The sequence below is a fragment of the Lissotriton helveticus genome, chromosome 1_1, assembly GCF_964261635.1.
Source record: "Lissotriton helveticus chromosome 1_1, aLisHel1.1, whole genome shotgun sequence".
In the NCBI taxonomy this organism is placed as follows: Eukaryota; Metazoa; Chordata; class Amphibia; order Caudata; family Salamandridae; genus Lissotriton; species Lissotriton helveticus.
In genome coordinates, this window is record NC_136057.1 from 1,568,725,269 (window position 1) to 1,568,738,446 (window position 13,178).

Here is a 13,178-nt window from a genome sequence, read left to right on the forward strand (position 1 = left end):
ATTAGTGCATAGGTCACATTGCAAATTGCATTCTTGTTCACTAACCAGTTCCAGTGGAAACTGCATATGGTTCGTGAGTGAGAGTAGCACATTAAGCCTTTAATTTTCACTTCGCTTTTGGAATCTCAACAATATTTTCAGTCAAAAGAGCTATTAAGCTTTCTTTAAAAAAAATAAAAAACTTAACATAAACTACCATGAATTAAATCATATTCACGTAGGACCTTGAACTGAATGGAAACTAGCTCAATATCCGCTCACAGATTCACTGAACGGGGTGGCCTGTTGTGCTCTCACTGTTCGACGAAAACATTTGTTAGAATGTTTCAGGTACTTGTCAGGGAGTGCTCACTTCTAATATTGTGCTCTCAAGGGAGCAGAATTGCACCATGTATGTCGTGATCATGCGTTCCACTTCTCCTCAGTTTCACTTCTAGAAAGAGTATTTCACAACAACCGCTCCGGTCTGACTGCGGTCCAGCTGTACACGCGCTCAAGGGAATGAAAGCCACGCGCACTACTAGGGTTAATGCAAGAAAGTCTGACCATTGACGAATACAGCTGCTCCTAAGGTGACGACCCCATCAGTGTCATCAGATAAGGGTGCACCGTCATCGCATACATTTACTTATTCTGTAGGCCCCGTTATGAGTGTCGCAATGTTTATGGGCATTTAAGGCAAGCGTCTTCCTTCTGTTTAATACATGCGTCATTTCCGTCTGGTGCTTTGCAGAAACTTTCAGCCTTTGGGCCCCGTCTTCTTCATCCCTCCGTGATATCCTTGTCTGTTCGTGATACACACCAGGAGGGTTCTCAGCACCTTGAAATACACCAGAATATCAGCTCTTCAATATTCTAAGCCCTGGGCCATTCCGGGATCAGGGTCCTTCTAGCTCTGTTCTGCCCACGCTTTATAGTGCTACACATAATAGAGTATGTGAATATCAAGAGGACAGGCACAGACATTCAGGTGCAGAGACCTCTCGCGGTAGTTAAGTCAAAGGAAGATTGGTGAAACCATGGGTATACAGGTGCAGACCTTAATGTGGCACCAACCCCACCAGGCATGGAAACTGAGAGAGGACTGTTACCACCACTAGAAAACAGGCACACACCTTCATGTGACTCAGGCACCCTTGGATATGTATGCCTAAAGAGACTACTGCACTGATAGGAAAACAGTAACATACCCTGATGGAGTGTACGGATCTCTTTACATATAAACCCAGCCTGGAAGGTTATGTCCACATTAAGATACACAGATCTTCCTGGGTTATAGGTTCCTCTGGATTGGTAAGCCGTAGAGGCCTGGTAGACACACTGAGAAGAGTGCCAGATTAAACCCTGTGGAGGCCCCTAGGCAGTTGAAATTTCGCGCCCCCCCCCCCGCAAATTATCTCCTAATACCCAATACACCGGATTTTTTTTACAAACTAACAGATGCCAGAAGATGAGCTTTTAAGAGACAAACTGTTATGTGAATCTGATGTCTCCGGTTTATGTACTTTTAGTCGTTAATGGGTACATTACATTAATACATTATTTTTTCTATAGAGTCTTAAATGTAAAATGTTAGTTTCTTTGAGTTGATTCATTTTTTCAATCTTTTGGAAACAATATTTAAGAAAGCTTGCGTGTAATTTTCTTTCAAGTTCAAAGCAATATGATTTTGGTCCGTTGTTGAAGGCCCCTAAAAGGAGTGGGGCACATAGGCCGGTGCCTACTTTGCCCTTTTGGTCATCCAGAACTGTTACAGACCATAATGAGGCACAGTCACTCTTTTATTCCCAGAGAGGGACTGGTACATCCAGCATGACACTCTCACAGGCCATCATGGACCACAGGTCCATCAACATATGAAAGCACCAGAGGACTGGTACACCCATGTAAAGCAGTCTCAGACCATGGTGTGGTGTATTTGGGCGTGTAAGCCAACAGGAAACAGTTGCAATCATATCAACAAACTCCCAGGCCTTTATGGGAGTACAAGTTATTTTGGGTCAGTGAGTCTTGCGAAGACTGTCACATTTAAGAGAAAATAGCCCCAGAATGTCACTGGGCAGAGATCCGGTGTAGTATGGAAGCACAGAGATGAGTGGTACAGTAACGAGAAGATAGTCACGTACCTTGATGGCCTAGGTTGGTTTGTGTGAGGCTAAAAACCAAAAGAGGACTGGTACAGGCCCTGAAAACATAAGACACAAGGTCTCTGATTATGAGTGAGTCAATGTTTTACGACCACCTGTGCAAACCACTGTTTGTGCAGAATTGGAATTCCGAGTTCTTTGTTATTTAATGGACCCGGTTTTTACCAGATCCATTAAAAACCTCACCTTTTGATAAATGTTGCTGTGGTAAGTCCCAAAATCCACATGCTATTCCCCAAAATCTCAAACAGGAAAAATAGCATACCCCACCAAACATCTGGCCACTCATAATGAGGGTGAAAGACATGAGAATCCCAGATAAGTATAGCCGTTGATGTGGTCAAAAACAGGTAAATACCAATCTATTGTCTTTTAAACGTGAAACAATGTGAAGACGACCACTGGTGAGATGTGATTACCTGCGTTCACCTTTAACTCTTAACCCCCTGGATCAACACATCACAAATACATTTTTCACCTAGTACTATCTTTAAACAGTCATAAGAGGATGTTTACTGCTCCAAGAATGCATGAACGAGATGTTAGCGGCATAGGAATGATGAGTCTTGTATGGTTAACAGAGTACTACTTTTGTCATCCAGACATCTGGAACCGTAGCTATTCAGAGGTGAAATGCAAATACATGTCTGAATTCTGAAGCGCTCAAGCAGATACATGTAGACAGGCATCAGGTTAGACAGCCTCACTGTGAAGACCCCAAGCCAGCCCTCAGCACGTATGGAGTGCTCATAGTGGAAGAGTGTGTTGTCGGCCACCTTACCCTGTTGAGCTCACATTTCTTTCCCACGGGGCATAGCTCCAGTCAGGGTTAGACAGCCCCACCTCCAAAGATAACTTTTGAATTGTGTGAGAGCAGCAGCAGTTATTTCACTATGAGTGGAATGAGGTCACTGCATTGGCAGAATGTATTATGCTTAGAATGTCGCATTATTGGTCCAGAATTTGGAACTTTTTTTCAAGGTAAACCCACGACAATTCCAATAGAGCCACACAAAGTACGAATCAAGAAAGAAGGCACATTTCTTTATGGAGTAATGCTTCTTGAGAACTGGAGAAGAAACATCAGTCATCCTTTAACTTGAACGACCAATTAACGTACAAAGGAACTAACCAGTTGTGCATTTCACCGACTTGGGCAGCGATTATGAGTGGTCTGGAATGGGGAGGGGTATTTCTCACAACTGGTCAGTTTCATTAACCTGTGGTGAGCTACTTACTACATTTGGTAGTACCTCCTTTTCTGAGCATTCTCCTGAAAACTGAGAATTACATGCAGAATTGGCGAGATCCGCACCAAATTCTGCAAGTCTCAAAATGTACCCCAAATTTTTACGCAGGTAAATTAGGCAGGTTTGACTTGTCGAAATTTATCTGGGCAAAATTGAGAAGGGGCGAGGTGTTTGCAGCTGAACTTACAATCCTGATAAGTGTAGTAATAAGAGTTATATCATATATTGGAATTCATCCCCATATTTGTATTTGTGGCTTTAGTACATATGCTTCGGGGGCTTGTTGATGCAAAAGGGATCTCAACCCTGCCACCATAGAGTGATACGTTTTTAATTCAGCTTCAATCAGAAAACGGAGGTCCCGATTTCGAGGCTGGCGGTCAGACTTGCGGTGGCGGTCTGCGTCCAACCTATTTCTAGGTGTTTTTAGGACCGGCCACAGCTGCACCAAGGAACAGCCTTTCCCTGTTGGTGTTGCTGCACAGAGGCTTATATAATATGCAAGGCTGGACCGCCGCGTTCTGACGAGCATATTATGAGTTTCCCCTCCGCCAGCCATTTCATGACGGGCTTACTGCCTTGAAAAGGATGAGGGAGGGAAAACAGAGGGGGATGTTTGCCCCTCTGTTTGAATGCACCCCAAGTTCCAGAACGACTGTGAAGTCCATACCGTTCTAGAACTTCTTTTGCTTTCCCATTGAGGTGCCTGTTTTCGGGGCACCCCGTGGGAACGGCAACAGAAAAGACAGGAAAAGTCCACCAGACACGAGTTCAACTCATAAAATGGCGGGCGCCCCTTAGTTATCACACAACTCGAGTGATTGTTTGCCTACTGGTTGTGGTCCAGTTCGCACACAATAGAGGGCTCTAGTTTGCGGTCACGGGTTGAGAAACGTTACTGTCAGGAAGTGCAGCCCCACTGTCAAGAAGGCGTTTGATCCCAATCGCCACCAGGCATCGCCCTCATTGGCCTAGCTAGAAAGTCATGCACAAGCACCTCCCATGAAATGTCTTCTCTGAAGATTGGGGGCCGAGTCTTCGGCTGAAACTTGTCGCAGATGATGTTGGAAAATATTTCCATGCCAGCACCATCATCTGATGCAACAACGATCATTTTCATCGAGTGATGTAGGTCTGCCTTCCACTGCTTCCTCTCTCTGAGATAGTACTCGATGGCGTCAGGATAAGGAGCCCTGTTTATCTGCGGGTTGCGTCAGAGGCCAAAGGATGTACTTTTCTGTTGTAACCACAATAGCCATTTGCATATGTATATATGCAAGACTTGACAGTCTAGGGAGGGAAGTGTGTGCGTGTGCTTTGGTAGGCACAGACAGGACTGGTCGGGTGTGAATGCAGAAGCAACTCTTGGTGTTGGAAAGGTTGTTACCATAAAATGAAGATTCGCGACTCAGGGAGGTGAACAAACAGAAGGAACAACTGCAAAGGCGGAAAGACCACGGACAAGCAGTGAGTACGAGGCGGGCGGGTCCAGTTGAGAAATACATTGCACGTCGATAGTTCCCTAAACAGCACAAAGCAAAGGACAATGGGTAACCTAAAAAAAAGAAATAACGAAAATAAAAGAAGCACAGACGTTTTTAAGTCTGCCAAGGAAAATTAGATTTATTCGATAAAAAATCGAAATTATTTTTAGAGGACTGAAAGTTTTCCAGCCGCAAAGCAGGATGGAATGATAAGAAAATGTTATGCTCTCCGGTTTTTGCTGTTTTTATTGTCGACGCACTTGGGGTCATTGGAGTTGATTTTTTTTAATTGAAAGGGGTCTGAATGGAAGAAGCAGCTGATATAAGCGTGTGAAGGGGCTTGAATTAGTGAGATTTTGCTGAAGGGTCTGGAATCTGTTGCGGTGGGTCGTTTGCAGCACAGAGAGAACTGCGCATAATTGCGGTTTGTTGGGTGTGTGTGTGTTTTTTCAAGCCTAACACTCCCATGTGAGATACATTCTTTAACCATGCGGACGTTGCGCATTTACTAGATGCAGCCTTCAAAAATACCAAGGGGCAGATTTATGAAGGCCTTGCGCCGCCGGTGCGTCATTTTTAACATGGGAAAAAGTGACGCACCGGCGGCGCAAGGCCTTCATAAATCTGCCTCTAAGGGGCTTATTTACAAGCCCCTTGCGTCCCTATTGCGTCACTTTTCCCAGTTTAAAAATAACGCAAGGGGCTTGTAAATCTGCCCCCAAATGTGTAGAAACCGGCAAACGTCTCAAGCCTCACACTCCACCTTCCTGAAGTCGTGGCAGCCTGGCAACGTTTATCAAACTGCACATTTTATTTACGAGAAACACATTGTGCAGAATCCAAAGTTCTCTTGGTAGCTGAATATTTGTTTCCTGGGAAAAGTTTTGCTTCGATAACATTTTCATATAACTTTTTTTACCACAATGCCATTTATTCTACAAAAGATGTACGTGTGTGCTAAAAACCCTTTTTGCTTAAATAACAGTCATTTATAGCTGCTCCAAAGTTAAGTGGGAGACATTGGATTAAACCTCAGTTCCAGGTAGAAAATGTTGCCAGTGGAAAAAGGTGCACATGACGCTGTGTTTAGTCAACTAAAAACGCCTCCACACCTCAACAACGCGACAATAACTCTCTTGTCTCAAAATCTCCATGAGCCATGATCATGCGTGAAGGTTTAATCTCTCTTTGAACAAATTGTCTCATGATGAACTTTGTTGGCAGAAACTTGAACATAATATAAAGGAACAATTTCCGAATCCCTTGAAGGCCACGGGATTCTGTGTGTTTTCAGTGGTGGCTGGTGACTTTTGAAAGTGGTGAGGCGTAAAAGTTGGGGATGAGTTTTAAGTAGCGGCCAACCACTGTAATTCCATTTACTTTCACTTTGTCATAATTTTGCAAAATCTGTACCCCCATGATGGGGCCCCACTGCACCCATTTGGCTTAGAATCACAATTACAACTCAAATACTTGACCACTGTCCTGTGCACTCTGCGGAGAGGCCAATGATTGGATGGCCATGTATTTTGAACACCTTTTTCATCCCCATACAAACCGTCTGAGAAACTCACAGAGACTTCAACCCTCACCGCTTTCAAATGCCACCAGCCACCTTTGCTCGCTGCAGCCTCCTCTCTACAAAGAGGTCCCTGACGGCAATCTGAGCTACGAGCATCCAGGGGCCTGCCTCGCCCAGCTCCTCGTGTAGCCTGGAGAGCATGATTCTGAGCAGTTGTGGCAGCATCTGAAGCAGCTTTGGAACGTTCTCCACCTTCTCCTTAAGAAAACTCACACCCCAGTGGTGCAGGCCCTTGTTCTACCTCGACTGACAGAAAGAGTGCATTATACCTAGGGCTACCCCAAAAGACTGTCCAGACTACAACTGGCCCAGAACTGGGCAGCAAATCTGTGAATGAGTAGAACGAAATTCAATTCAGCATCCTCAGCTCTAATCTGTCCCACAGCTCCTGACAGCACAATGACACCCAGCTGGGCATTTGTTGCCCTTTCTATAAAGCATTTAATCAGCATCATCAGTGAGAAAGAATACATTGGAACAACGTTTTCCTGTTTCCACTGCCGATAAAGAAGGCTCTTTTCTACAACAGAGGCAGGAAATCAGAAGGAGGGGCCTATTGATAGCCCTGACAATAAAACATCTGGCAGCTCGACTGATGGGTCCGACACTTACCCCGTTCCCGAAGGTAATCCAGGCAAAACTGCTTTCATCGATTACATACGGCAGTGAGGCAATGCGGGGAAGGGATTCCAAGGACCTGGACAGCATACAGGTCAAGGCCTATAGAACAATGTTCTCACTCCCGACTTACACATCTCAAGCACAAATAAGATTGGAGTTCGGCCTCCGAAAACAATACCTAGCCAGGCACGGAGCGTCCATCATCTGTTGCCACAAACTAAGAAGTGCGACTCCAAAAACACTAAATTCTCTGCTATGGAGGGACATACAAAGCAGGGACACTTCAGAGGCAAAAAAATACCTCCAGTTAGCCTTGGAAGTCACCAAACTCTCAGAGCTCTGGGACAAACAACTTGGGCATGGCAAATTAAAAATATAGTCTGGAAAAACGTCAAATTACTCTCCTTATTGGAGGACAAGGCTTTATTTGTAAAAAGATCACATGCATGGATGACTCTCAATTCCTACAAATCATTAACACCACAAATGTACTTTAATCAGGGGTACCCAAAGCTATGAAAATGAACTTTTTAAAGTACTGATTAGGGATATTGCCATGCACAGGGCACTTTCCACCATGGCTGAGGAAAGACGGCGACGAGACCTGCAGGTTATGCAATGCCAGCAAGGGTGACATCCTTCACGTAATTTGTCTATGCGAAGAACTGCAACAGGCACGCGAACTGCTTCTCAAGGACCAATTTAAGCGAAGAGGGATTGGCACCAGAAGGCAAGCAGTGCTTGCCTGCCTGAATCCATCAAACACGCAACTGAATTGTAGATTCTTGAAGTTCTTGAGAGTGGCTGAACAGAAAATGTCAAAACTGGTAGAAATCATCAAAGACGCAGGCCGAACAGCAGATGGACAATAGGACAAAATGACACCTTATGGAACATAACGTCCTAACACCAGTGCGACATCACTCAGAAAGAGAGAGATCAAGGTCGAGCACACAGGGTAAACACGGCATATGGCTGAACAGGATGAGAGCTATTACAGAGAGACCGGCGCTCCCAACTATGTGTTTTATCCTGTATTGCTGAGTTTCTCCTTTTATGACATTTTTTTAGAGTGTTTTACAATAGATGTTTTAAGAGCTTTATGTTTCCACTGCCGACAGGCCTTCCTCTTCACCAGGCTGCCATGTCCGATTGATGAAACAACTCCCGGGCTATGGTAAAGCATCTTCCAGGCGCTGGGCCATGAGCAGAAAAGTCTCACAATTAGAGTTATTTGCTTTCACACTCGATTTAAAAATATCTCTGTATCTCCGACAGAAACACTCTCCACAGCCTCAAAACCTAACTTGAAAGCGCCTCAGTATTCCTTTTGTTCACTTCATAACCCCCCACCCCCTCGGTGATTGGTGACAAGCAGCCCTGCTCAGATGTCCCACAATCCAATCAGTCTGAGTTTGATAATTTCCCTGCTGCTTCCCAGTGCTTTGGCGAGGACTTGCAGTGCCAGCACACGCAGAACAAAATAGTGATGACTTGTGAGGATTTAAAGCCCCACCCTAAGTATAGTGACACACACAGTTGCCCTTGTAACCACTACAGTATTCACGGATTTCAACAGCAAACACATTAACCTGCTAAGCTATTTTATTGGAATTTGAGTCTGAACGGAGTGTACAAAGACCTCTGCAGATGGCATACATATTACCAGCTTAAGGGCCTTGGTGGGATAACACCAGTGACCTGCAGGTGTCTTTCTCTAATCTCCCCCTCCCCCACCAACAGTCTCTAGCAAGCGCATAATTCTGCTTGGCTGCCTTGGCGAGACCAGGTGAAATGCATATTAAGGGCATTACTTTACGTGACGTGGCCCTGTATAAAGGAATGTTTCTTTAGGGACTGCCGCTGAAATAAGAAGTTTTCTCTGAGTGTAAATCTGCACTGAGGCTCATGTGCACATGCACTCACAGTCATGCGATACAAAGACATACAGCCATGCACAAACACGCAGTCATGCACGCACACACACACTCTATTATAATAAGAATGTTACCTTGGGACATTTGACCTCTGCACCATCCTTCCTTGGAGATTCTGTCTCCCACGGAACTCCGCAATGTACAAGTACAAGCAATCACGACCGGCATACGGGCGGGTGGGGGGTGGAAATGTGGTGGCCGGCGGGAGGGGTTTAATTAAATAAAAAGGGGTTTAATTAAATGAAAATATAAAATTAAACTTACTTAGCTTCTGGATGGGTCCGACTTCCGCTGTCCTGTGCCAACTCCTGCAGCTCTCTTTGTCATCTGTAAAGCAGCCTCCTCCCTCCCCTCTGCCAATCACAATGCTGCAATGGCAGTTGTGATTATCACAAAATAAGCTCAACGCAACTCTTCACATCGCAGTCCATCGTAGGAAAATAATGCTGTGTTAACGTTGTATTCTCACCACGGAGGTACCATGCGATAGTCACACAATAACGCATCAAATGACCACGTTAACATCAATACGACGCCGCACAAATGTGAAACACGAACAAAGCGGCAATATCCCAAACCGCGATACAAAAATCAGCGATAGCCAGCGACTGCCCTGCAATTCCCACGTGTCATGTGGGAAAATGCACCATAAAAGCAGAGAAAAAAAATGGTGAGATGACACTGTACGAGTACAACCCACATCTGTGATGTAGCACAAATGTCAATTGTCACACATCAAATAGGCATCTCCTCACAAACAGTCACAATGTACATTGACATGCAGTCTGCGGAAACATACATGGAGCACACTGTGAAACCGCATCTCCCCTTCACTTTGCCGAGGGACAATCAACACATCCTGTACACAGGAGTGTCATGTCTATGACCAATCAAGTATCAAAGCATGGATTAATGTAGGGGCAGTGACTCCTCCTTACGTACATGTTGCTCATGTTGTGGGACTTGAGACACAGGGTGCATCCCTGCATCATGGTCGTACATATTTGACCCCAAAAGAAGGCCTGTTGTCACTAGTAGGTCACAAATGACAGCCTATATGTAATGATCTGGGACACATGTGAAACGCGGAAGATTGGGATTCCGTACTATCTGTGACACACAGAACTGGCCTTTCGAATACATGACATCCTAAACAGCCTCTCTGTACAGAAATGACACACCCACCATCTATTACCAAATTATGACATTGTTAGTGCTACATGTCGCACTCACACTTGTCTGAGTGATGTGCTTGTATATATGAGTGACATGCACTTAGGGAATGTGTCTTGGAATGCATTTATTTGCAGTGCATGAGGTCATTTTGTACTGTCCCATGATTGCTAAGGACTGTCACAATGTGATGTGCTCATATGAAGTCATTGTCAATGATGGTGTTCCTACGGACTATTCCTCCTGCGGCTGCAGTGGGGTGTGGTCCACCTGCCTCATCCTCCTCATCATCGTCCAGTGCATCTGGCACCTGTATCCATGGGGCACATATGTTGTGCAACACACAACATGCACATGATGTCTGGGCGGTACAGGAGCCTTCCACCTGTGATGTCCAGGCACCTGAAACGTGACTTCAACACGCCAAATGTGCATTCCACAATGCCCTTGGTGCGTTTGTGGGCCACATTGTACTGCCTCTGGGCCTGTGTGTTCGTGGCTCGGAGGGGTGTCATCGTCCAAGTGCAGAGTGCATTTCCTTGATCTCTTGTGACAGTGCAGAGAGACATGAGACATGAGTCATTAGTTGGTTCTGCAGGCTCACTGGTACATTGGTGTGTGACATGTGTGACTTAGTGATTACTGTTTGTCATGTACTGCTTGCAGCAAATGATCAGCATCAATTTGTACTACGTAGCCTCATTGCTTTGCCTCAGTCCCCCCTGGCCTATTAACTAGTGTGCATAGCACGATTGCATCACTTGCACTACCACGGCATACCATTGTCATGCCTGTCTGCGCGTATCCACAAGCCTGACAACGACAGTGTGATGTTGTGCACTGAAGGTGGGCGGCCACATGTGTGTAGGCCTATGGTAAGAATAGGGGGGACACAGATGTAGAGTTCATGGCTGGCTGAACTCGCCATGCGGTTGAGGGTAGACCTTTGGCTTATTCTGCGGTAATAGCGACACACACAACAGTTTGCATGTATGATCCCTGACCCATAGCGGGCTTGCGCTCTCTCATTTACCCCTTCAGCCGAGCCCGCACTCCGGGGGCATGCTACATAGCAACATTGTCCATTGTGGGATGGGTGGCGCTGACACTACAATATAGGCACACGCATTAGTTACTTCCTTGGCAAGTCCTAGGCTGAACCACACCCCTATGCTGGACTGTCATACGCAAGCCCACTCCGCCTACGCTCACAGCGGGGTACGACACAGCTACATGGCCCAGGCCTACCCCACTGCCTGAGGTGACAGGGTTGCGTCTGCTGTACACAGCACAATGTAATGTGGTAGGGCTCGGGCCCTCATGCATACATAATGACCACACAGACACGCTTAGATAGTTTGTGGGATTGGCTAAGGGCACATGCGCCCGGCCCCTTTTATTGCCAGGGTTACATGTACAGTGACACCTGTGCTGGATGGGTGTGGGGTGACTGTAAGCCACCCCTCAGGGGTTGGTTGGTGCTGGCAACAACTACAACAGTGATCAGATAATCTGAAGTTCAAAGTTCAAACAGCAAGGGTCCATGACTTGAGCTGCACAGAGTTAGTGCCCCTGGATGCATTGCAGCCAGCACATGCACACCGCCGCGGTACGGTGACTTGCGGTGAACAAAGGTAAGGCCACGTGAGCTGAGCGGGTCTTCATCGATGTTGAAGGTGAATGTTGCTGAAGGTAGTGGGGGACAGTGGAAGGAGTCCTTCCAGGGCATGATGCAGAGGGCAGAAGCCAGCAGTAACAGGCAAATGGAGAAGTGGAATGATACAGCCTCATTTTTACCACCAAGTCAGTATCACCTACATGATGATGAAGAAAACCCCCAGGCCATAGACTCAGATGCCACCAAAGTTCAACCAGAGAGTGTCCATGAATGTCGGGGCACAGACTTAGTGGCACCAGAGCTGAAAGGGTATGCAGTCTGGGATGAGGCCTGTACAATTATATAAACTCTGCCATGAATAAATCAAGACTCAGTTCCAAATGTGTGACCTACTTGACCGCCTTGTAGACTGGAGGCAGCTGTCAGCTGGGGCCCACAGCCACGTGTCGTTAGCTCATGATGCTCAGAGTTAGTGACACCAGAGCAGTTCTTGGTAGTGTTCGATCACCTCCGAAACGATGATACTTTTTCCGTGGACTGAAACGCGTCTCCCTCTTACTCCTCTCCTTGCGTACAATGATATGAACTCAGCCATTAAGAAATCAAGATTCAGTTCCAAATGTGTGACCCACTGGATCGCAGTGTGTGCCAAAGGCAGTAGTCAGCAAGGGACCACAGACACGTGTGGTTGGAATGCTATGCACAGAGTTGGTGGCACCACATCAAAGGGAGTATAGTGATATAAATGTGGCCATTGACATATGAACTTGGCCATCATGAAATCAAGACTCAGTTCCAAATGTGTGACCTACTGGACCGCAGTATAGGCCGGAGGCAGCGGTGGAGTATGTCAAAGAGAAAGGAGTACTGCGGGCATGTGTTGCGGAGGCCGTGATGGTCAGAGGAGAGTGCCAAGGTTGTGGGCCTCGGGCTTGGAGCTTGCACAGGCATGTGGTGGGCCCTCTTTGACACATGCCGGTGTTGGAAGGTGAGCAGTCAGGCCTGGGTGTGCTGGGGCAGGCAAGACGAGTCTGGAGACCAGAGGCCTGTGGTGCAGCATGCATACAGGAGCGCAGGCAACACCACTCATGGCATTGACTCATGGCGGGGTGAGAGGCGCCGCCCTGGCAGACATGTTGGCCATTCCGGAAGAGAACCATGCCCAGAGCCACATGCTTTTTATTCATACCCCTACGCTAGCCTGGCGTACGCCAGGCCAGCTCACTCCACTCACGCTTACAAGGGGAGACATAACAAACTACTTTTCCGCGATCTTCCCCACTGCCTGGGGTAACATGGTTGCGTCCAATGTCCACTACACTCTAAACACCAGCAGTATATGTTGACATGGACATGTCTGTGGTCT

General features: G+C 46.4%; 1 protein-coding gene across 2 annotated transcripts in view; it reads left to right on the forward strand.

Annotated features, from left to right (window-relative positions):
* RGS13 (regulator of G protein signaling 13) overlaps positions 1-13,178 on the forward strand; it is a 348,690-nt gene that overhangs the window by 246,844 nt on the left and 88,668 nt on the right. Inside the window, exon 1 of one of the 2 annotated variants that reach the window (XM_078658592.1) lies at positions 4,745-4,864. The exons of the other annotated variant lie outside the window; for it this stretch is intronic. The gene's annotated coding sequence lies outside the window, so the exon portion shown is untranslated. Of the gene's footprint in view, positions 1-4,744; positions 4,865-13,178 lie in introns of those variants that run through there. 2 annotated transcript variants of the gene reach the window in all.